Here is a 26717-nt window from a genome sequence, read left to right as displayed (position 1 = left end):
TTTTAACAGTGGGAACTGGAACATAGGAGGTTAACTTCAGTCCAGGAAAACTTTAGAAAAATGGCTGAAATTAAATTGCTATATGGCAGCTAGAGACAGAATGTCTATACTAGGGAGTTCTCTGCATTGTTTTTAAGGTAACATAAATATTAGTTTTGAAATGTGAAGGAATGCGATTGTTGTTATGACTTCCAGCATCTGCCAAAGATCTGAGGTCTATGTAGATGCTAAATACTGCTAGCTTCCAGCAGTGGAGGTTTCACCTGGAATAGAGTCAGATAACAAGAAATGATATCATTCTGCAAACTATCCCAGCAGTAATATTTGAGATATTAATTTGAGAAATTTCTGAGAGACAGAGCATTCTGTATTCTGTCTTTGACCTGACAACAACAACTAGAAGATTCATTCACCACATCTGCCTTTTTCTGAAGTAAGTTATTTAGGGTATAGTAATTCTCTTAGATTCAGTCAGGAATATAGTGAAGTATAGTTTAGATGTTTTTCTTTATTTATTTGAGACGGTTCTGCAATGTTGTTTTAAATATTTCCTGTGGTTTTGAACTCTGATGTCAATGTGAATATATACTGAGTATTTTCTTTTTTTATTCTTTATTATTACATATATTTAAACATTTCATTGTGGCTGATCTTTGTGAGACATATTTAAGTTTTTAGAGTACTTAAATATTTATTTGGTGACACTGTGGGCCACTCCTTATAACCTTGCTCTTGGTCAAACTACCATTTGTATTAATATTAACATTACACAGTAAGATTGGACACCCTTTGTTAAAGGCCTTAAAATAGCTGTTAAGGAGTTGGCTATTGGCAGTGATAACCACCTTACAGTCTGGGCAAAAGGGGGCATAGCTAGTAAACCTGTGCAAACCTTTCCCAGGTGTGTGCATGTGTATAAATCAAACCTCAAAAAGTGTCTGCGTCTGCTACTTGGGCAGGGACACAAAGCACTGGTCGAACAGCCAAGGTGCTTGAGGTCTTGGCATGGCCACTCAGCTGATATCTCAACTCTATAGCTGTACCAGTGGGGAGTCTTATTGGGGATCTGAAGAAAGCGGTAGAAACAAGCCGTGGACTGACCATGGTCTCTGTGTGCTCCTAAGGGAAATTGCACTTGATGCAGAGAGTTGCATCTGGAAATACTGTACATGTACTTGTCATCCTCCCAGTGTACATCCCCAACTGTTGTCAGTGGTGAGGATTGAGGGTCCTTGATTACTGGTCCAGTGGTGGGTCATCAGATGGGGTCTAACCAAAAATGGTGCCTGTTTCCCAAGGAAGACAAGCAGCAATTGCTGGTAAACACTACCAGTTCAGAAAAGTTACTTTTTTGACAGAAAAAAAAAACATTAAAAGTTATTTTAAAACATTATGCCAGCCACACAAAAGTAGTGTAAACACATTTTCTCCACAAAACAAAAGGTTTCAGTTACTTTACAGCACTTTTAAACTGACAGAAAAAGCAAGCGCATTGCAGTCTCAAGACAGAGCATTAAAACACAACACTTGTAGCTTTAAAATAACTTTCCTGTAGACAAAACTAATGGAACTTCAACATACTTTAGAAGATTTTTTTCCCCAAAGAAAATTTATTTGCCCAGCAAAAGAAAACACAAGCTGTTTATCCTCAAAAGCCTCAGAAGAATTTACCTTTTGGCTTTTGAAGGGCTTCTTACTCACATGTGTGTTTTAATTAGCTCAGCTCAAGCTGCCTGACAGTTTGGATGCATGGAAGGTGCCCTGATGCTTTGGATGCTGGCAACTGGTAAATCCTTGGCAGGATATAACCGATATAGCTAAGGCTACTGCAGCAGTGATCATCTGCTATTATTGACAAGTTTGGTTTTACCAGATTTATTTGTCACACAGATATTTTTTTAAAGAATACTTTTATATTTTCTTGCCTTAGTAAATAAAAATAAGTTATAAATCAGTACTTTTTAAGTTACCAATGTGTGTTTCAGTTTCTATGCTGTAATGCTATATTTATTTGAACAATAAATCCGAAGGTCATGTATTAGCCATTTCTTTACTCATGCCATTTTAGTGATGTATTATTAAATCTTTTTTTTCTTTTTTGTTTTTGATTTTACATTTCTTCCAATTAATGTCATTACCATGTTATATAAACTATTGAGTGATCACTATTGATATGCTGGAATTAAGCATAGCAATTATGCAAACTCAGCTATAGCTGATTCCGTTTTTCCTTTTCTATTCATAGGGACACTTGAAATATATTAGGCTTCTTCTGGCATTTCTGAGGACAGTTTGGCTCAGTGGCCCTCAGTGCAGCATGTCCATGGCTACCTGAGTACTCCTTAGATTGATTTGTTCACTTAATCACTCATGTACTACTATAGTTCATAGAGAAAATGTGTAAATGAGCCTGAGTTTACATGAATAATTTTAAAGCTGCCATGTTAAGTTGCAATCACTCAAGACAGACAGCAACTGGTTTAGGAAAGCACAGACTTTATCAAGTAAGGGGAAATATGGCAATAATGTTAGAAATTTTTGGGAAGCAGTTCATATTGATTTTAGACAGCAATAATTACTAAGAGAATTGGGACTTTCATTGATCTGATGGTCAGATGCAAATTATTCATGTTAATACTGATTACGAGTATCGTTTACAAATGGGAATTCATGACAGCAGCAGCAGAGGAATATATGGAGAAGTAGTCATAAGGGCAATGTGAAAGATATGTTTGATATAAATTTTTTTAGGTATTAACAGAATATGTTACACATGATATAGGTACACAATTTGAAGGGATAGGTATATCTTGCAGAGGATGGCCCTGCTGCGGAACAGACTCCCCATCCAGATAAAAAAAAAGTTAATTCCTGTCCATTTTCAAGTGCAACTTAGATTGATGAACAAGAAACAGAAAATTTACCCCAGGACTGCCCCCTGTACTGCTAATGGATAGTGGCAGCACCTAAATACTTTATCCCTTGCATGGGCCCCCTCAAATTTATCACATCTATATCATATTATTGCACGATGAAAAGAATGAACGCTCTTTCATCGAACCGATAATATCGAAATAACAAAAAAGTGAACACAAGCAACAGCAAATTTTTGCTCAGGGAAAAAATTTGCTGCTCCGCAAAAAAAAAAGTTTAAACACAAAATATAGTGGGGGGCTGGAGGGGGCTGTGCCTCCCACACCCCCCCTACTTAAATATACCAACTCTGAGATTGTACCATAGTGGAGGAAATGGCAAAGTCCCGAAGACAGCACACCGATTTTTTTTCCTTGGGGAAAAAAAAATCGATGTTCCGTGACTTCACTTTTTTCTGCTTTCAACATCATCGGATCGATAGAAGAGCGTTCGCTCTTTTCATCATCTGATAATGTGGTATAGACACAAATTATCAGTGGTATTATCCCAGTTATTCTCATTAGGGGTGATATATAAATATTGACCATAGGATGGGTAAGGTCAATCTGTAACAATGGAATAGGTTATTTTGAGCACAAAATGGGAAACTAGCTAGGTTTAAAATGGCCCACATAGGCAGCTATCATGGTATTTATCTATGAACCTTTGAACCTATTTATACTGAGTGAATTATGATGGTTTGCATTTTCACTAATGTATTGTCTTTTTAGGATACGTGCTGTTTTACTGTGGGAATTGTGACTGTCACTCATGAATAAAAACTGGCAGTATAAATACAGAAAAGTAGCAGGGGAAGGGTACAACTCTGTTAGCAATGGCATGAGATCGCAGCATAAGTGTTTGCAATACGATTATGCATTTTTGATGATGCTATGCACGTTAATACAGCACAATTTTAACTGACTGAAGTTGGATTTGCAGTATGTGTGTATGAATATGGGTGTCGTGTCACTTGAAATAGTTTTGTACTAACATCTTTCATTTATTGATGATTGAAGGTGTCCATTGCTGTATTCTTTGGCTGATGACCAGACCAAGTTTCAATACATTCATTTTGTACACTATTTTAGGTAAATGAATGATGCAGCAGCAGGGATCCAGACAGAAAAGATAACTTTAGCCATGAGGACAACCACATCCTCGAGGCTGCCCTTAGGACCTATGGCAAACACCATTTTGGAAAAGGGGGACCCAATAAAGCTGAGAGGGCAAAGACTGGAACCAAATGGTTATGGGTACAAATGCTGTTGTCAGTAGGAACCACACATAAACACACAGCAAGAAGAGGGACAATAATATGGTAAAAGGCAAGGCAGAATACAGTTGCCTGTAGAACTATGAGGGGGAGGTCTCAGACACTTATTCCTTTACTACCTAATGACTGTGAGACAGATGACAGTGGCACAGGAGCAATCAGAGGTTGTGTAGACACTGGCTGTTACTGCAGCATCAACACACATCTTCTCAGGAAAGTTGGTTTGACCACTATTATATGTTTACATAGAAAAATTAATGTTTAACAGGCATTATTACATGCATCACATGACAATTACTGTTGACAGAAAAAAGCTGTACTTCTGCACATAATGACATCAAATAGACTGTGCATGTTTAAGTGTCCTCCACACCTCCTTACACAGTATACACAAGTGTAATCCACTGTCTAAATGCTGATATATGCAATTAATTATGTAAAGGGTGAACAGCAGTAGCAAGCAGTTCTACTCTAAATGTAGAGAATTTCAGCAGCAGAATAGTTGATGTTGATTGAGACAATGTAGTTACAGCCTGAGGAAAGTGGCACACAGTTGACAAGTTTAATGGCAAGTTTAACCCACAACATGTTAGTAACTCTGCAGGAAGTGAGACTGGATCACAATGCCAAGTACAGGGTAACATTACACTAGAGGTTGTACAGGAAGAAAACTCACACACATCCACACCAGTGATTCCAGACCCACAGGAACACCTTCTAGATTATGGCAAAAGTTGTGAGGTAACAGTGCCCACTGTGACACCTTTACAGTGGGGTGCAAGGTGGAGGCATTTGTCACAGCTACCCCTGGAAACACATAAAGCATTGGCTGCTGAGCAGTGACAATGTTAAGTCACATAGCAATGTCACAGAGATTGAGCTGGAAATGGTCAGAGTCCTCCAGGGTGTATGTGATGATTTCTAGCACTACATGGAAATTTATTTATTATTTTATTTTGCATTTGTTTACCTGGAAAATCCGACTGGGCAGAACTCATTTTCAATGGATGCCTGGGAAGAAAAACACATACTTAAAATTCCATAAATAAAGCAACAAACAAAATTTAAACAGTTACAAAAACATAATAAGATACACATTAATAAAATTGTGTTACATAGTAAAAAATATTAGTTCAGAACTTTACAAGCTTAGGGATATCGATTACATTATAAGTTAAATATGCATCCAGTTACAGTAATACAGTTAAATAATAACAATAGTGAGTGACAATCCTAGAGTCATAAGGTTGGTATTAAGATGCATAAGGGAAATAGCTGTTTAGAAATTAGCCTGGACTATGACATGAGCAGAGCCATAAATCAGCTAAATGGTTCTTCAGTAGTTTTAAATTGGGTTAAAATGGAGGTAGTTCTTATGTGGTGTGGAAGTGAGTTCCAGTGTTTAGAGATATGACATGAATAAAGTGAGCATCCTGCAGAATTATTAGCTTTTATAACTTGTAATAATGTTTTATTTGTAGATCGAAGCGTAGGTAAGTTGGTATATGACTGAACTAAGTTTAGGAGTGAGGGAGTTTTGTTAGGATGGTAAAGAAGTTTGTGGGTAGTTATTAGCTGGTTATATAACAGAAGCTGTGGTAATTCAAGCCAGGAAAGATTTCTGAGAGCTAGGCAGTGGTGTGTCCTCTGTGTGGAGTCAGTAGCAAATCTTGCTATTTTATTATAGCATATCTCCAGTTTGCCGAGGTCTGACTTTTTTATATTAGTAAGTATGGGTGATGCATAGAGAAGGGTTGATAAAAGGTGAGTTCTGGCAATAGCTACCCAGGAGCTATCTGTCAGAATGTTTTTGCTTCTACAGGGAGTCCCTATTTTTTATGTACCTTTTTCATTGTTTGAGATATATGAGTATCAAATCTCAATTTATTATCAATTGTAACACCAAGCAATTTGGTTTGTGGATCAGGAGTTATTCTTGTGTTATCTAGAGCAGTAATATGGAAGATGTAGAGGTGTTCTGTGAGTTTAGTTGGATGGAAGATCATAAGTTTGGTTTTACTGGGATTGAGGATAAGTTGTGAGTTAGTTAGCCATGTCTCAATATGAGACAGAGTAGGAATAATGGCATGATAACATTGATCCATAGTATGATGACACACCAGATATCAACATCCACCTCTACTTGTACACTAGTGAGGACTGACCAGTCTGAAATAAAGTCAGTGTTGGGGAAGAGGAAAGGGTACTGGACATGTTGGGGCATATCACATTGCCCCACAAGTGCTTATCAATAAGGTAGGGAAAATCGTAGGGGGAAATAAACACAGCAGAATTCATACAGGCCATGTCAGCGTTCATATACACATGCATCAAGTAGGTCATGACATCTCAGCAAGTCACAATCCACCTCTCATAGCAGCCCCTCCTCAAGATCATATGCACCTTCACCTGTCGTATCTTAAGTAGATGTGTATGACACAGTTGACCTGGACTTGCTGTGATTCAGGATAGACATTTCAAATCTTTTGCAATATGAAATGTGTAGCACCTGACTTTTATACACTGATGTCAATATCTAACTTGAAATGTATATACATACACATTGCAGAATACTTGTATGTACAATGTAATGGAGTATTAAGACACTTTGCATGTGCATGCATTCCATTCCATTAATGGCAATGCTTACAATTGAAAGGAAATATCTGAAAAGAAAGGTGTAGGGCATAAAATTCAAATTGCACTGATAGACACCATTTAAGGCACATCCATTACAAGAGTTTAATTTAATCAATGATGCAACTGACAGTTACCTAGAACACAAAACGAATATTACTCACTATTAAGATAAACATTCCTCAAGAAAAAAAAGATGACATGAGTTTTCTGCAATCTATGCTAGCTGCCATCTGCACAACTGATGGTTTATTTAAGAGGACACAAGTTGCTGTGCATGATGAAATGAAATAATATGATGTATAGTACCTTAATTACCTTAACAGAGAACAGCAAATCAAATCATTTTAGTACATAATGGCCAAAACTGAGAAAGCATTACATAATAAAATACAGCATGCAATACATTTTCCATTCAAGTGCAAGGTATGAACTCATGTTAAATGCAAGTTTAAACATTTTGGTAAATTCAAAGTAGTCAAATACTGGCATGACACTTTTTAAAACAGTTACCATGTCAGGAGATTCAGTACGTGCATACTTAAGTACAATCGCTAAGCAAAATTAGCAAACTATTCCTTATATAATGCCTTATGACTTCAGTGCACTGGTGCCAGTGAGCAGTCAGATATGACATTTATAAACGATAATATGACTACCTGTTCTAAAATAAAACAATTATTTAAAGACAAGAGAGAATATCTGATGATCAGTAACACAAGGCCCTGCACCTCACAGCATATGTCTCAGTTGTACAGATTTTTGCAGAATGTCCAGATTTTTTGTCTGATATTTTTGGTCCATTTGTTTTTTTTTTATAAAATTGTGGTTTTCTGGCAAATCATAGACAATTCATTAAAGACTGAAGTAAAAAAATTAACAATAGACATTTGAGTTTCAGACTTCATACCCTTCAGAAAATTCATGATAATGTAAAATCTGTCATTCTATCAACTTTCTAAGTTTGTAGCAGCAGTAAATTGTCCCTATGTTGGGGCCTTTGTGCCTCCATAATGGATCTAGGACTATGTATCGAACACCCACAACACCGAAACCAAAATGGCTGAACACACTTTAATGAAAGTGCTTTTCACCAAAAAAGCACCTTCACTAAAGTGTACAAAAATAAATAACAAAATTAAAAAAAAAAAACACAGAACTCATGTTTACACAGGGGGCAAACCCCCCACACCCCCTACTTTTATATTCTCACTTCGAGATCGCACTACAGTGAGGAAAAGGGAATATTCCCTTATCCCCACTGTGCCGTGATCATACCAACATCCATTTCCCCATGTTTTTCCTCTTTTTTTAGCATAATTTCGTAAAAGTGCTTTTTCAGTGAAAAGCACTTTTGCGAAAGTGTGTTCAGCCATTTCACTTTCGGTGAAACAGTCGTTCTGTAGACAGTACGGATCACCCCATAATATATGGCTTTGTCCAGATTGTTTGCTTTAAGAGGTTAAGGAGTATGGTTCACACATATTCCTGCATGCATTATGTATATTCTGTGTGCTATTTACAAGAAAGGAAACACTAACTTGAATGTCAGGGTCTGTAGTTCTGGACTAGACTCTGCCTCTTTACCTGTGTAGCCTTATACTGTGCATTAATCTACCATATAGGGTCGCTTTCCTACTGCTGCAGGCTGGTCATCATTAGTCATAGTGGGACTGGAACTGGGAGCTGCAGCGACAGGATGGATCACTTCATCATCAGACCAGTGCATGATTATATTATACAGAATGCAATGTGCAGTAATTTGCTCATACTAATGGGCACTCCCATACTCATTCAGGCATCTGAATGAGCTTTTCAGCATGACAAATACCCTCTTGATGACAATTTGAGTCTGGGACAGGGGTGTATTAAAATTATCTTCCATAGCTCCAGAGGATTTATCACTGGTGTCCTGACAATGGCTTCAGTGAATGCCCTGCATCATCTGTAAAAAGGGGGAAAAAAGAGAAGGTAGTAGAGGCAAATCAAAGAAAAGTGGTTTAGTATTAAGCAACACATTTTACTATGCATAAAACCTTAAATGATTAGAAAAAAAGGAGAAAAAAAGGAACATTTTTGAAAAGCTGACCACTGGGTAACCTACCATGTGGGAAGAAGTGACAGAGTGGAAACTGGGTGTACTGGAAGGATGCCGGCCAGATATGTTGGTGATGTACCCCCATGTATCACACACTACCTGGCAGTTGATATAATTGTAGCCCTTTCTATTGTGGTGCCACCCCCCCTCCCCCATGAACCATATGGGGTCTAATTGCAGCATGGCTGCAATCTATCTTGCCAAGTACCTCAGGGAAATATGTCACCCCATAAAAGGCATGCATATTCCTGGCTCATTCCTGAGATGTAACCGGAAAATAGATGTACTGATCCACACATGCCAGGAGTACATCCAGGAGCTGCTTAAGTATCCTCAAGGCAGAAGCTAACAAAATACCCACAGTGTGCCCAGATTGTCTCTGGAAGGTCCATGTGACAAATATAATGAGAGTTATACATACTTTAGTATCCACAGGGATAGGAAAGCCATGCATTCATCCAGTATCCCTGTGGGGATGATGCAGCCTTAGTAAGATCCTTACAATATCCATGTCCACTCTAACCATGTCAAGGATTTCCTCATTATCAAAATAATAATGTGTAATTCTCTGCCTATGTCTCGGCCTTCTTGGTCAGTGAGCACCACAAGGCACAAGCGGTTTAGGCTCAGCCATGACAAGAAGCTCACACTGGGAAACAAAGCTAGGAGCAAGAGAAAGCATCTTTATAAATTAGATAGAAAAGGTGCAATTCCATCTTTTATAATGAATCTGTGCACGGTGCAGAAATGCGTCAAAGTATGACTATGAATCACAAACGGGCAACAGAAGGTCTTATTAACTTAGAAGGTTTTATATAATTTATTACTATCTCATTATCAACTCATTTAAGTTTATTAGCAGCCATTAAACGTTAGTGTAAATGGCCTCTTTGAATCATTCCTTTGCTGCGCATATGTACAAAGAGCGCATATTGCTTTTATGCATTCATGTAACAACTATGAATACCACCCTAAGTTTGCATTACCATTTTAAAGAAATAAATACTTGTGTGTATTTCTAATTTCTTCTCTACACACACAATCAGTCAATGCGTGTGCTGTCTTTAAACCCATGTTTTCCATTTCTTTATCACTTGATCAGTTTTTATGTTTGAACTTCCAAGCAGTCTTCTGAGACAACTACATTTATACAAATTCAAGTAAAGACAGCCTTCTTGTTCATCATAAGCATTTTACTAGTGCAGATTGCAGATCACCCCAGTTCTAATCATACATTAAAAACCTGTGTCTTTTTCGTGGTTGAAACAAACTTTAATTTGGCCTTTTCTTTGGAATTCCATATATATAACCAAACTTCATTAAGGATAGCTTTCTTGTATTCAAATGGTTTATGAAATGCACGACCAGTTGCTTACATTATAAATAGTTTTCTTCTGACATTTTTGAAATTGGGTTGCTGGATTTAATACTTTGAGTTTGCACTAGCAAACATTTTTAGCAGACTTGTTTTTCACATCAATCTTTATAAAAGCAGTTTCAGACTTTTCATATTTATGACTTGCTTTGATTGGCATCAGATCAATATTAATCACTATTAAATTCAGACATTTTTAATGGTATGTTCTCAAATTCAGTCATTTTTCATACATAAGAAATCACTATACATGTTCTGCCAAGCTATCAATCTGATTTCTAGCTTTAATACCAAAGAACCATCTTTTCCAGTTCAGTTTCCTGTACTTTGCTTTATCACATGCAATTTTGCAGACATCTGTTTTGGACGAATAAGCAGAATCTTATCTTCTACAAGAAAACTTCTAATTTTTATCCACAGTAGCTGCATAGACTTCATTTAACTGCAATTTTCTATTTAGAGAAGGAAAATACATTCCCTTTCAGTTGTACAACCCAGGTTAAAATCAGCCTTATAATACATAAAGACACATTATTAAATATAACATTTACATACAATGTTAAACATTTCGCCAACATTTTTTATGTTTGTACAAAACTGTCACTTATATTGCTTTTGTTTAGCTACCAAAATGGACTTTATACTAACCAAATTATTATGACCCATGCATCTATCTGCCTCTAGCATGGTTTTCCATTTATATTCAGCTATATCTAACCTGTTATTAATGTCCCCACCTCTCATATCTATATGTAATACCTGCAGCACTTTGAATTTAAATGTATGTATCGGCCCTTTGTCCTTAAGATGCTTGGCCAATGCATTAGTCATAACCATTCTTCTCACATCTGATTTGTGCTCAATTATACGATCTTTCAAGCATCTAGAGCACTTACCTAAATAGAAACCTTCACATCCCATGCAGGTAGCCAGTGATACTATCAGTTCAGTGTTACAGGTTGCAAGACAGTCTGTCTTATATATTTCCTTACTTACAGAATGTTTGTACTCTATATCACTGCATATATATTTACAACTACATTTATAGCATGGTGGACTCCCATTTTTATTTGAAGTTATCGCTTCCTTGTTATTCAATCTAAAATCTTTATAACATAATTCCCTCTTTAAATTTAAACAATTCCTACGGGCAAATCTTGGCTTCTCTCCTATGTTCTGGCATTGATGCCAAAATCTGCCAGTTATTCCAGGTCTATATTACAACAGCGAAGAGGCATTTAATCGAACGCCTCTTCGCTGACATATATAGAGCGAATGCACTAAAGTGCGAACACTCAGAACAGCGATTTCTTTTCCTGGGAAAGAAATCGCTTGGCCTTCCCCTTGTGTTTGCCCCTTTCCCCACTGTAGTGCGATCTCAGAGTTGTTATATTTAGTTGGAGGGGGGCGGAGCCCCACACATTGTTATGTTTGAAAGTGTGTGTGTATGTGTGTTAGTATTACTGATTTCTTTCCCAGGGAAAGAAATCGGTGTTCTGAGCGTTCGTGCTTTAGTGTGTTCGCTCTATATGTGTCAGCAAAGAGGCGTTCGATTAAACACCTCTTCACCGTTGTAATATAGACCCATTATTCCATACTACTGCCTCTATGTCTTTACTTAAAATATTCTGGGTGGTGGTATATCTTAGTTGATTTTCATTCTCTTTATTACATGCATGTGTCTGTGGAACATCACTAAATACAGCTGGTGCGAGTTTATCCCTTTCTTCAAATATGTCATGTATATTATTATATATCAGGGCCTCATTGTATCCCCTTTCCTTAAATTCCCCTGCTAGTATTTCCATCTATTCCTTACATTTCACTATATTTTTATTTAACCTACTTATTCTCAACAGTTGAGTTTTCACTATTCCTCGAAACATGCTTGGAATGCATACTCATAACATGAGTATATCTGTTGACTTGTACATCCTTTCTATAAACTGTGGTCTCGAATTTATCTTCTTCTCTATATAGTAATGCATCCAAATAACTTATCTGTTGTTCAGAATAGGTCATTTTAAATTCTAGGAATGTTGCACTATTATTTAAATATTGGATAAATTCTGATAAACTCTCAGCATCTCCACCCCATTTAATGAAATGATTATTTAAACTGTGTTTAATATGGTACTAGCATACTGATGAAGGGTGTTACCCGAAAGCGTTATCCTGTGATCTGCGAATAAACTGAGTGCTGCTTTATTGTTTTGCTTCATTTAAGTTGGTAACAGTGTAAAGGAAGCCATTTGTTCACTGGTAGATTACGGCATCTGTAGCTTGATATCCTTGGTGGGGGTCAAGAAAAAAATGGATACTTTGTGTTTGATGAAGAGGCAAACAGGTTGCATACTAGGATTCCTCAAAAGGAAAAGATCTTGTTGTCCAAAAGTTGTCTGAGTCAGCACTCATGAGACATATAAAGCCAATGGCTAAGCCTGTCTTCCAATAAACTGAGCTTTCTTGGGATGGTTATCTCCCCAATAAGAGGCACTGAGAACTGACTGCTCATTGCCAAACTCTAATGGCCTACTGGCAACTGATTTTGTCTTACTGAATGTCAGGACTCTCTTTGGCAGAGAGTCCTTAAGAGCAAAAATGCATTGAGACTGCCCTCAGTTGTACAGCCTTGATATACAGGTGTAACATCCTGGGTGTTCTGGTCCTTTAGATGGTCTACCTGATGAAAGCACCACCAACAGCATTACTAAAGAACAGATGAAATATTGACAACTGTGACCTGAGGAGTTTGCAGCTGATAAGGGCCGTATGTGCAATGCTTTACTGGATCTAGCAACCAGCCCAAGTGGCAATGACATGTCTTTGATATTAAAGCCATATATGAAAGGGGGACTTAGATAAGTGGTTTTGATGGGTCTATTGAACAACACCCATTGGAACCAGGCACAAAATATCATGAAGACTGATACTGACATAAGGCTCAGAATCTTGAGACAACTGCCTGCCTGGACTGAACTGTTTTAGCAGAAGATATTGCAGCTACCGTTTGCTCCAATATAGGATCTTAAGTTCATTTAGGAATGTTTGATAAACTGTTGTGTCTAGAGAACAGCCCATGGACTTGAGAATTTGGAATAAAAAAGATGGAATTTCATGAAGATTACTGTCTCTCTCAGGAAGAAGAACTTGGGATTAGTGATGCCTTCTGAAAATCAGGTAATCCTGGGATGATGCAGTTAGAAAACAATCTTCCAAGCATAGGAAAATCTTTGTTTTTCCTGCAACCTAAGATGGGTTGCGACAACTGACGTACTTTGCATGTAGCCTTGGGTCTGAAGTTAAGCCAAATTCGAGATCACGTAATTGGCAATGACTGGTTATAGTCCAGAAGTGTAATCAGATCATTGACTCTTTGACTATCTTTATGTGGAGGTAAGCATCTTAAAGGTTCAGATAATATACACAGTCTCCCTCAAATAAGCACAGAAAGAAATTTTGAGCTATGACCAATCTAAAGGTTTCTTCAGGAATAAATGAATTTAGGTCACTGAGATCTATAATGGGCCTGAGATCTTCTGCTCTCCTTGGAACTAAAATGTATCTGGAATAGAATTCTTAGCCTCTCTGGAACTTTCATTCATGAGGTTTTGCTCTTTCTTCCTACCTTAGGAATACATTTTGATGCAGTAAGATACCAGTCAGTGGTAACAAGAGAATTTGGGAAGGGGAAGAGAAAAGGAATTGAGCACTCTGTGGATATGCATTCATTTACCCATAAGTTTTTGCATCTTTCTTCAAGCTTAAAGAAGGAGGAAAAAACCTTTCCAATTGCCTCCTCGGTGAGCATTTAGATAAAGAGTCAGTGCTCCACCCTGAGGCTGTTAATGTCCTCATGAAGGATCACGACATCTGGGTTTATAACTTTGCTGGGAATGATATTGTGGTGACATCTGTTTTCAGTGCTATGCTTTTATGTTTTTATCTTGTGCTTTTTTTAATTTTTCTTTTAATTTCTTTTATACTGACAATGCACAATACATAATATATTGTAGTGCATGGAGCATGACGATTGCAGTCTAAAATTAGGAAAAAGACAAATCAGTTAAGTATTGAAGTGGAGCGAGACCCATCCTTAACAATTGCTAAACACCTCCTGATAAAGTTGTTAAGGCTGGGTGTAGCACTATGCACTCATATCTGCCAGTCCTCTTACAAACATAGAAAGCAACTAGAGTAACAGGATGTGATCACCCAAAGTTTTTTTTTTTTTAAGAGATATGAACTCTGAAATTCAAATGTATGAACCATGAACTTCATCAGGAAAAGGCCAAACAAATGAGACAAACATCTGGGCATTCTGTGAAAATCTGTACTGTTGAGAGCCATGAAAGGTGAGTGTAAATGTAACGGAAAGCATTACACTGCCTTTCTGACACCCCCCCTCTCCCCGCAGTGCTTTATGGCTCTGAAAGCTGTCGAAACACTCAGCCCTTTTTCTCTTTTTTTCTATAAAGAGTAATACATGGAGTGGAGAAAGCTCCATGCGCTACAATGAATTATGATAGGTGAACTGATCATAACTCCTTGTTTTGTGCTGTTGACGTGTATGCCAAGAAGCTCTCGAGGTGAATTACTTGGCATCCATGACTCAAACACATAAAAAAGGAAACAGGTTATGATTGGCAAACAGATCATAATCCCCCTTATTATAGATGAAAATAAATAACAAAATAAAACTAAATGGTGGTGCATTTTACTGACCTTTGCAGGCCTTCCTACAAACAAATTAAAACATATATATCACTTTTCCATATTTTTACACACTAAAGCTTCAGAAAACAAAGCCCACCATTTGGGTAACAGAAATTTAACCTCAGCATCTAATCATGTTGTTCTTATGCAGGTAATATGAAGTATTTTTGTGAAATGCACACAGACCCAAAATATACATTCCCCATAATCTAACAGTATATAACAAAAAAGATGTTTTGAACCACTATAAATGTATGACCATGGAAGCCCACCACATATGAAACTATGAGACAGTAAAACCACATTGATGTCAAAACAGCTTTATTGAAATTTCAGAGACACAATAAACTCTATAAAAAAGTCTCTTCTTTGAACCTATTATGAGAAGACTGTGTAAGTAATTTAAAACTCGAACATATTCTAATAAACTCGTTCATATTTATCTCTATTTGTTTCTCAATTCTTAAGCAGAGGTAATATATAATTTACCTATATAAGCCACAATTTGCTTTTTCACAAAAATAACCCCAAATAAATAAACAAGCAATCAAACAAATAAATAATTAAATAAATAAAAGAGGGAGGGGGGAGAAAGGGGGAGAAAGATAGCATTTATAGATATATAACTCTACGAACCTCTTTAGCTGCAAATGTAGATTTTCATTTCTCTATATACTGAGCTTGTTATTCAATATGTCAATTTGTTTGTACATTGTCATGCACTTATGTGTGTATAAGCTCAGTGGCTAGTCTTAACTGAGCAATAAATCTGAAGAAAATGGATAAACAATATCCTAAGTTAATCTGTCTTTAATAAGATAGCCAAGTATTTAGTATCTATCCTGAGTCTATTCAGTACACAAAACTGCATATAACTGAACCAGCAGTAAGAACTAGTAACCGTAATTATGTTGGCCATTTCCACTGCAATTCATCAAGTGACAACTTCACCAGGAGCACAACCCATTGCAAAAAAGGAGAACAAATACTGTGCTGTTTGCATGTGGGTAAATTCCCCTACACATCCATGTGCCACAAGAGTACCCCAAGCCCCCAAATGTTATATATAGCAATTCCACAGCTGCACAAAACGATAGAAGGGAAGCATCACCTAAATGAATTGGTAATCATTGCTAGTGTACACACAGAAAAAACACAGTGATTCCCTATGGAAAACATGAGTCTGCTGTTGTGGATTAGTACAGTAGACATACTGGCCCATTTTGAGTTCCTTTTAGCATTTCAAATGGCTTCAGAGCTTTCTTGTCATTGAAGTGCACTACCTCTGTGAGCTTTGTGGAGCTGACAGCTAGTGATCCTTTAAGGCTGTGAAGATAAATACAGTTCTGGGGAAAGCTTTCATCTACTTCATTATTTGAGGAAAAACTGTACTTTTCTGTGAAATATTTAAATTTTATGTTAGGAAATGTTGTTCTAATGGGTTGTCATATTATGAAAAGGGATTTTTACTTGGGAAATTGTTATATGAAAAAAACGTAAAAATATATTTTACTGTACTTTTTTCTACATTTTCATGTAGAATTCTTATGTGAGGGGCAAGATACTTTGCTTTAGGGGACTGTCAGTATAAATTTTACCTAAAAACTTTAATTTTCGATCAGGAGGTTTCCCAAATCATCCAGCCTCCTCTATCTGCCTTACAGGCTCTCTTTTTGGCTTAAGTAGTTATCAGTCTCCTTGGTTCTTACTAATGATGTCCAGAAGAAGAAGACAAATTGTTAGGAATCTTTATGTGTCAGGCCAGCTCTCTCTGTGCCTTTGCCACAGATAAGTGACTCTTCTGTGGCTAAACCTGGTTATGTGGACTACTCATCACAGTCTCGCACTCCCTCTGATGTAGGTCTTTGGGAAGCCACTAAGTTACTAAGAGTTAGACATGTCCTCTGTAGCTGTTGGGTTACTCTTGCTAGGCATAGGAGAACCAATCTTCTCAGTCTAAATAGAAGGATTGGAAGTCTTACTGCACATCTAAGCTAAATTACCTGATTTCCAGGCTGGTGACCCTGACATGGTTCAGCCTTTTTCCAGGGGATCTCCTTGAAAAAGAAAGCAAAGTTAAAAATGTCACTTCTGTTACATTAGCTATGATCAGGGGAGACGTGGTGGGTTTTTCCACAAGATTACTTTCTACCTTTAATGTTTTAAATTCTACTCAATCTCTGACTTCAAATAGAAAAAGAAAAAAAAAAACGCCTCTCATACCTGGACTCTAATTCCCAGTCTGAAGAGCAGGGACTGAAATTGAAATGTTTTTCTTCAGGGAATTTTCATCAAGCTGGAGATTCTGATTCTGAGGAAAGCATTTCTTAAGACTTCCCTCCACAAGTGTTACCTTTTCCTGACAATATAGCTAAAATGAAATATTTATTTCAGTGGGAACAGAATGAAATCCCTACTTCCCACTAGCATTATGACTTGTTACAACTGGATTTTCCTCAGTCTGCAGTTGTCACCCATTTTATTAGCTTTCGAGGATGCTTTCTTAACAGCTTGCATTATGCCTGATAGTGATTTTCCTGCCCCCAAAAGTCTGAAGGGTTATATATACAGTACCTCAGGCATACTAATATCTGTTTTCTAATCCTAAATCAAATCCTGCTCTTATTTCCTTATCAAAGGCATCTAATGATAAACATACTGTGGATGTAAACCCCATTCATAGGTTCATAGGTTCATAGGTTCATACTAGGCTATCTGCCCGAGGGCATTTACAAGCCTAGCCCATCGTTTTGTGGCTTACGCCACCCCTTTAGTATGGGGAACTATACCCATTATTTTGCTGTGCCTCTGTCGAGCAGTGACACTGAGGTAATCCCTGGGGTATATCTGCGATCTCCCATCCATTGGTCAAGATTTCTCTTGAACAAGGCCAGCGAGGTGCTCTGCCTCACATGTACCGGGATTTTGTTCCACAGCATAGGGAGTCTTTGGGTGATGAATCTATCCCTCCAGCACGTCCTATTAATAGCCGTGTCAAGGTTTAAGTCTCCGCCCTTGTGGCTCTGATGGATCTAGATTTTTGAGGTGAAGCATATTCATCAAATCTGGGTTTGACATGGCCTTGTATGTTAGGCAAAGGTCACCTCTGAGCAGCGTGTGTTTACTGAATAGAGCTGGAGTTCTTTCAGTCGGGCAGCATAGGACAGATTTTGAGACCCTTTATCCTTTTGGTGAGGAACTTTGTGGCCTCTCCAGCTGCTGCAAGTGTCGGGTCAGATACATTCCGAATGGGGCATTGTACTCAATCATTGGTCTGATGAGTGATGAGTAAAGGGAGACTATGACCTCCCTTGATCTAGATGAGAATCCCTTCATGATAAGGTGGGCAATGTAGAAGGTCTTCCTAACTACTTTAGCTACATGGGTGTCGAATGACAGACTACTATCAACCTGGGTCCCCAGGTCCCTGATAACTTCTTCTGTGCTCAGTGGATTGCCACCTATTTGGTAGCTAGGGGTAACCTTGTTTTTCCCGAAGGGTATGACTATGCATTTTTTGGCATTTAACTTTAGGCCGTGGCTCTGGCACCAGTTATCCGCTTTCTGTGAGACCCTTCTGAAGGATATCTGTGTCAGATGTGTTTTCTACTATGGCACCCAGTTTGCAGTCATCTGCAAACTTTGTCAGCCATAACCCTCCTGTGTTTGCTTGTACTTCGGAAAAGTAGATGCCAAACAAGAGTGGGCCCAGGACTGAGCCCTGTGGGACACCACTTGTGACAGGCTTTGAGTCTGACATGGCGCCAGCAACTCTGACCCTGTGGGTTCTGTCACTCAGCCAGTTTGCAACCCATCTTGTGATGTATGGGTTGACATTTAAGCTGATGAGTTTTTCAATGATACCCGAGTGGGGTATTGTATCGAAGGCCTTAGCCAGATCGAGGTAGGCTGTATGGACTGCCTTTCCCTCATCAATGGCTTTGGTGACTGTTTCGAAAAAGTCAACCAAGTTTAAAAGGCATGATCTGCCTTTGACAAAGCCAAACTGGGTTGGATCCAAAGTCTGCAAATTCCCTATGTCTTTATTTATGAGGTCCATTATGATCCTCTCCATGGCTTTGCAGATAAGGCTTGTCAAGCTAATGGGCCGGTAATTTCCAGGGTCGGTGGAGGCACCGCTTTTGTGAAGTGGTACCACAGTTGCAGTGCGCCACTCCCTGGGTATGTATCCAGAGGTAAGACTTTGATTAAACAGCTGTCCTAGCTGTGGGTTTAATTCCTCATTGAGTTCATGGAGCACACAGCCGGGGACACCATCAGGTCCCATGGATGCTGTGTTTTTTGCTTTGGAGAGAGCAGTTCTCACTTGGGCGCTGGAGATGTTTGGGGGGTTGCAATCATTTGGTATAGATATCTCTCCTTTTGGGGGGGAGGGGGGGGGAGTTTGCACTGAACCTGTCAGCCAGTATGTTGGCAATGTCTGTAGGATCAGTAATCTTCACATCATTTTGAACTAGCTCTAAGCATATCTGGGAGTTTCCTCCCAGGTTTCTAACATAGCTAAAGAAGGCCTTATGATTGTCTTTTGAGTCTTTAGCTATTTTTCTCTCGAAATTTGCTTTGGATGATTTTATGAGAGCTCTTAGTTTTTTACTTATAGTGATCAAGGGTGTCTTACCTTTTAAGGATTTTGCTCTATCTTGTAGTAGCTTCCTCCTTTTGTTGTAGAGTTTGTTTATGGCTGGGGTCCACCAGACTGGACGCTTGCCTTTGGTACAAAGAGTCTTTGTTTTGCTTGGGATTGCCTTATCCATGCAGTCCTGCAGGTGCTGGTAGAAGGCATTTGTAAGTGATTCAGCGGCTTGAGTACTGTTTTCCGCCGCTCGGGGCCTTAAAGGAGACCACACTAGTCTTTAGAAGTGTGAAGTCGGCTTTTGAGAAGTTCTTTACTGTGGTCTTTTTATTTCAGGTGGGGTGGGATGAGGACCTCCAGCGAGATTAGTTTGTGGTCTGATCTCACCAGTGAGGGGTACACCTCCGGTGTTGAACATTGTGCTCCCATGTTCGTGATGATGAGATCAAGTATGTTATCTCCTCTTGTGGGATGGTGACTAGTTGTTCCATGGCATTTGAGTTTATGAATTCCAGGAACTTTTGGGCTAGGGTGTTTGGGCTTGAGTAGTGTTCCCAGTCTATATTAGGGTAATTGAAGTTACCTAGTATGATGGTGTTTGGTGATACATTTATCCCTCTAGTGTTTTCAGGAAGGCCATGTGAGGTTCCTGAGTTTGTGAGGGTGGCCTGTAACATGCTACAATTTGCAGAGCAGTCTTGCCTATGGTTAATTGCACCTGGATGGTCTCCGATGCATCGTGCGTTGCCACCAGTCTTGAGGTGTGGGTGTCCTTGATGAATATGGATACCCCCCCCTCCTTTCTTGGTATTGTCCAGATTTTGGGGCCGGAACGCATGATATGAGGTAAAACCTGATAGCGCTGGGGTGCTCTCAGGAGCCTTGAACCAGGTTTCTGTCACAGCACAGACATTGATGTTCTCCATACTGAGAAGGGCCTCGAGTGCGTGCATTTTGAGATTTAGACTTCTGGCATTGAGCAGCATTACCCTTAGTTTTTCCTTTTTGTGTTCTAGGGTGGTAGGTTTAGAATTTGAGCCTTGCCTAAAAAAGGCAATATGGGGGTGGCAAGAGCCTTTGTCAATATCCGGAATCCCAGGGGTGACAGGTACAAGCCGTCCCTTGCGAAGCAGCGTGGCTTGTCCAGCATGTCATCCCAGGCAGACAGACACTGGATCCCCTTTGAATGACACCAGTGTTTAAGCCAATTGTTAAAGCTGATCATCTTATCTCTGTATTGTGGCATCATTCTTGGTGAAGGTAGGATACTGCTCAAGGTCAGGGTCATACCTGCCTGGGCTACATAATCAGAGAGCTCCTCAATGTCTCTTTTCATGTAGTCCAAGGAGGTACGTCTCAGGTCGTTTACACCAGCGTGGACAATGACTGAGTCATATTTGTACCTGCTGTTGAGAGACCTGAGTGCTTGCGTTATGTGGCGGATTCTAGCGCCCGACAGGCAGCTTACTGTGACCTTCTCCTTACTCAGTCTGGTGAGCGGGACGTCAGTGTGTCTGACTATGGAGTCACCAATGACTAGTGTGTCTGGCATTGTGTTTGGCCTTAAGGGCTGTGACTGTTTGACACTCTGACTGTGAGGTCTATGTGTTGCAGGTGTTGTGTTCTGAGGTGGTGGTTGTTTGGGTGTCTTTCCTCTGTCAAGGGTGGGAAAGCTTTTGATAGATTTGGGAATAAAGGTTATTCTTTTACTTTAACTTTCAGAATTTTGAATCACCAGGCTTACATGTTATGGCTTCTTTTGACAATATGAGAAAGTTAACTGCTAACCTTTTGTCTTCAGAAGTTAAAACATCATTAAATTGCCTAGCTGTGCCTACCTCCAAATAACCAAATACTCTTTAATGTGCTCTTAAGATTTTGCTGATGCTGTATTTAAAGATACTGCTACTCATTCAGTTATGAGAAGATTTCCTTGGTTATGTGCTCAAAACTTACCAGATATTAAAGCTGAGATTTTAAATTCTCACCTTGACAAAGATGTTCTGTTTAGCCCTTCTTTGATGAAAGAGGGATATTGATGCATGATACCTCATGTCAGTCTGGTCTGAACATCAACATCCCCTTGTCTTTCAGATTCCAATGCTGGGGTTTGTAAAAAGAGTGGTACTGTGGTGAGTAGACCAGTTTCCTGTCAACCTAGGTCTTTCCTTCCATATTCCATCTCCTTTTCAGTCTACCACAACACATGCTTCAGACTTTGCATATCAGGGCTGAGTCAAAAGAGGCGAATGTGCAAGGTATGTGGAACAAAGAGGACAGACAAAAGCACACAGATATCAGAGAGATGTTGGTAGGAATCAGTGCTCTAAAAGACTTAAATGATCTGTGGTCACCAGAACTTCTGCATGTTACCACAGATAACACCACAGTGATGTGATATATGAGCAAACAGCAGATTTGTCATGATTGTCTAGGGGGGGGGGGTAGAAATTCAGCTCAGTTTGATACTTCAGGCTTCATCCCTTTCAAAACAGCAAATCATTACAGAAGACAGGCTGAGAAGAATCAGGGCAGACTTTCACAAATGGAAACTACACCCGGGGGGGGGGGGGGGCTTCCAGGAATTGATCTGACCATGGGGAGTACCTTAAATAGACAGTTAAAGACATTTTGCTCCAGGATTCCTTGCAGTCAGGCATAGAAGACAGATGCTATCTCATTCTCATAAAGGGGGATATTCCTTTATGCTTTTTTACATTTTCCACTGATATCCAGTGATCCTTCAAAGATCCAGACAGACTCTCCAAAGATAGTGGTTGTGACCTCCTTTTGGGCCAGGCAACAGTGGTTCTCTTTCTTTTGAAAACAACCAAGTGTAACCTTTACAGGCATCCTCACATGCTGGATTTATTCACAAAAGACAGGAGTTATTTGATACACCCCAACCTGAAAGCACTTCAGCTGGCTGCCTGAATAATAGGGTTTTAGTACTCTTTAGTGCATACTCTCCTGAGGATGTGCAGCAGTAGTAAAGAAGGGAAATCATGTATGAGCAAGAGGAAAAGACTTTTGAGTTTGTACCATATTAAAAGCCAGGGTCCTTTAAGTTATTGAAAGGGGTTGCCTATATCTATCCATCCAGAAAACAAAAGAATTGAAAATACTCAGGATGTCCACTACTTGTACAAAACAAAATCTTTCAGGAAAGCCTATCAGGCATTTGTTTCCTATTACAGTAAGAAAAAAGGACAACCAGTGTTAAAGCAGGCAATTTCTAGATGGTTGTCTTGGTATTTCTTTATGCTATTCTCACCATAACAAATCACTTCCGGGCAGGGTCAAGGCTCACTCTACTTGGGATTTGGCTTCATCTGTGGCTTTTTGGAAAAGGGTAGATCCTAGAAGTATTCTAGAGGCAGTAATTTGCTCCTCTGTTTGTACTTTCACAAAACAATATAAACTGGATTATTTTTCCAAGTCCAGAGCACACTTTGTTAGGACCATTTTCTAGAGGTTCCTGAATTTTTAAATTCCTTCCACATCCCTATATCATGCTAAGCTTTAGTAATCTAACCATACAGCTTAGGATACTGCAGCTGCTGTCTTAATTTAACCTTAGTGCACTTATGTATGTACTTAAGCTTACCATAAGAGAAGATGTTCTAATAAATCCCCGTTTCAATAGCCCAACCCTCTTTTCAACCCCCTTGTTCTATTTTAGGTATATTGTAGGTTATAGATGTATTTACTATTTTGTTTAAGATTACATATGTTTATGCATTGAATTTTTCCTTTCCTAAAATTTACTTTTCAGGTTTCTAGCCTCCCTTCTTAAGGCAAATAACCACTATTTTTATGTGGCTATCCTTGAGCTCCACAGTGGTTAGAGTGCATGAAAGGTACCCTGAAACTTTGATATAACCCATACAGCTTAGGCTACTCAATAATAATCTACTAGAATGTCTACTGTTATGGTGAGTTAACTTACGCAGCCATACTATCATAAATACACACACACACACACACACACACACACACACACACACACACACACACACACACACACACACACACACACACACACACACGCACACACACACACACACACACACAGAAATAACAGAAAAGTCAGCTCTTACTGTGCCACACATGGCTAGCAGCCTCAAAATAATGTGTACACATGTATCTGTGTCTGTGTATATATGGTTTAATTGAAACAAGAATCGTTGATCTGTTTGATCAATTTCCATTCCATTGCTTTGTGTATGCAGCCCTTTTGTGTGAAATCATTGAAGAGTGGGGTTAAGAAAATTTTTGCAATTGTGAAGTTACTATAACTATTGTCAAGGAGTTGTGGGGAATGTCAAACATTATAAGAGTGTGCAGGATGGCTTAACCTCTGTGTTTGCACTTTTTCATTGTTTTCAATTTAATATTCTGTTGATAAAATTCTTCGTTGAATGTTGTTTAACACAGTGTGTTTCTGTGGTGCTCTCTTTTATACTCATATATCTATCTATAGATATAAATATAAATATAGTTTACATGATTTTGCTTGAATGCACAGAAGCTTGACATCTGTATTTTGCTGTCACAATCACCTTCTTTAGTGGTCAAATAAAGAAGTTGTTAAAAAAGCAATGTCAAACATTTATTTTACTAAAGAAATGTCCATGAGGTAGAAATAAGTGGGGATGAGAGTGTTGTGGGAATGTTCATGGACTAGGATTAGAGTAAGAGCTAAATAGGGGAAAGGAATAAGTGAAATGAGTGGCTAATGGTGTGTGTGTGTGTGTGTGTGTGTGTGTGTGTGTGTGTGTGTGTGTGTGTGTGTGTGTGTGTGTGTGTGTGTATGTGTGTGTGTGTGTGCATGTGTGTGTGTGTGATAGTGTGGTGGGTGATTGTGAGTTAGGATTAAGTAAGGGACTAGATTTATTGTTGTACTGGTTTAATGTGTGTTTGTGTCTGTGTGTCTTGTGTAGTGGTAGTGTTAAGGAAAGGGGTTTTCATAACTGAAGTTGTAGGGTAAGATTAGGGTCAGATCAAGGTTACATGAGTAAGCTGAAGCAATGGGAAGCAAAGCATTCTTGAGTATGTATACTCACTAGTTACATTGTATTTGCTGTACTGACTCTGCTCTATACTTCTGTTTCTGTTGCCTTTCTGTCACATACTCACATAACTTAATTATACTTTCTCACCTCCTTTTCAAATATTTTTTTTTCTGCAGGTCTCTCCTCAGCAATAGTAGAATGCATTTTCATAGGCCTGATGACCTTTGTTCCTTCTGAAACCATAACTTTGCAATACTTACTCAAAACTGATGATCTACATATCTAAATATAATTGTCTTTTTAATCTCTATCCAACTACAATTCTTCAGATCTCAGGAGATATAAAGCCTAACTGTGGCCCTCCGTGCACATTCTCCAATCCCAACACCCCTGCCCGCCATAGTAGCACCTCTTTTCTCATGTCTCAATTCACTAAGTCCACACCTGTACTCCTTAATGTTAACATTTATAGTATTTTCAACAAATTGGCTGAAACTTTACACTAAACACAATTTTCTTCTCACAGGTTTTAATATCATTATAGCTGATGATACACAAAAAGGGGAGGTGACATAGCATTACTCTACTTATCCAAAATAAATACTGTCCAACACTGAAATAAAACACCTTCTTAAATGCAGAAATACTTGTTGCGCACTTAAATCTTAACCAAAATAAAACAATTTATATTGTCACTTTATACATCCTCCTAACAATAATATCTACATAATAGAAGACATCCTGTCCTTGATAGCTTTCAATATCAACAAGGAAATGCTCATTCTTGGTGATTTCAATCAGGATTGAAGTACATGATTTTGACTGAATGCACAGAAAATATAACTTCCCCTCACTGTCAGTCAGCCTATCTGGCTTTACGCAGTTAGTCAAATAAACTCTCAGATTTAATAAATCCAATAATTCTTCATCCTAACCAGGAGCCCAAATAAAATACCAGGAACAGGAACACTCCCTGATACCTCATGTGATAACCATCTCACTTTTGTCATTCCGAATCATTTCCCATAATCACCAAATTTATTTTTGCAAGAAATATAAAGAACTTTGACCCCAGCACCTTCCTCTTCAATACCTTATCTGAAATAAATTAGACTTCAGTGATGTACCTTGCACTCAATCAAACAGTAGAAACAATTCCATCTTTCTCAATATTCTTGCACCAGTAAGAAAAAAAAAATAACCAAAGCTATCCCAGGCCTCTGGCTAAAATCTGAAAGAAAAACAAATAAAGAGGCAAAAAATAAATCATAGACACTGTGGCAAGCAAATAAAAAAATTGGTCATCATTCTGATCTTACATGCAACTTTGTAACTCTCAAAACAAATCCTGGCTGACAAAAAAATTATTACATCTCTATGCAAGAATCTAAAAGCTCTAGCCCGAGGTCTTTCACGTTTCTACTAACAAGCTCCTCAAACCTTGAAAATCCACCCAGCCTAATCCATTTCCTCTCTAATCATCCAAGAAACAGCCCGCATACTCAACTCTCATTTGAAAAATACTATAACTGCCCTAAAATGGCCTTCCTCAACAATCTCCCTCTTCCATGCCACTCCAAAAAAAATCTTCCAACCTTCAGCTTAACTCCAGTGCCAACCAGATCTATGGAAAATCTCCATGCCAAACTTACGCCATCCACACTAGCCTCTAATACTCTACCAGCAGAGTAACTAACATTAGCTGCTAAACCACTCACCTCCCCAGTATCAATATTCATTAATCACTCCATAGCAGAGGCCACTGTGCATGTGCTGAGGCTGTTTCTCAGTGCATGTGTACTGATGTGTTGACTTTAGTGCTTCTGACCTTTTGCGGTCAGTGTTTTCACCATCAACATTGGGTGTTTTCGCTTGCAATGCACCAATGTATATATATCTTTAGACTGATACATAGCTGGATAGATAGCTAGATAGCTAGATAGATAGATAGATAGATAGATAGATAGATAGATAGATAGATAGATAGATAGATTGATAGATAGATTGATATGTATGGTTACAAGGATGATCAATGAATGTAAGGAAGGAAAAGTCAGTGGAAACTGACTTTTCCAGTAGTCCCGTAAGAGGTC

This window comes from Protopterus annectens, chromosome 8.part1 (genome assembly GCF_019279795.1).
Source record: "Protopterus annectens isolate FY-2018-M chromosome 8.part1, PAN1.0, whole genome shotgun sequence".
NCBI lineage: Eukaryota > Metazoa > Chordata > Ceratodontiformes > Protopteridae > Protopterus > Protopterus annectens.
The sequence above is the reverse complement of the archived record's forward strand: the minus strand, read 5'-3'. Positions refer to the sequence as shown.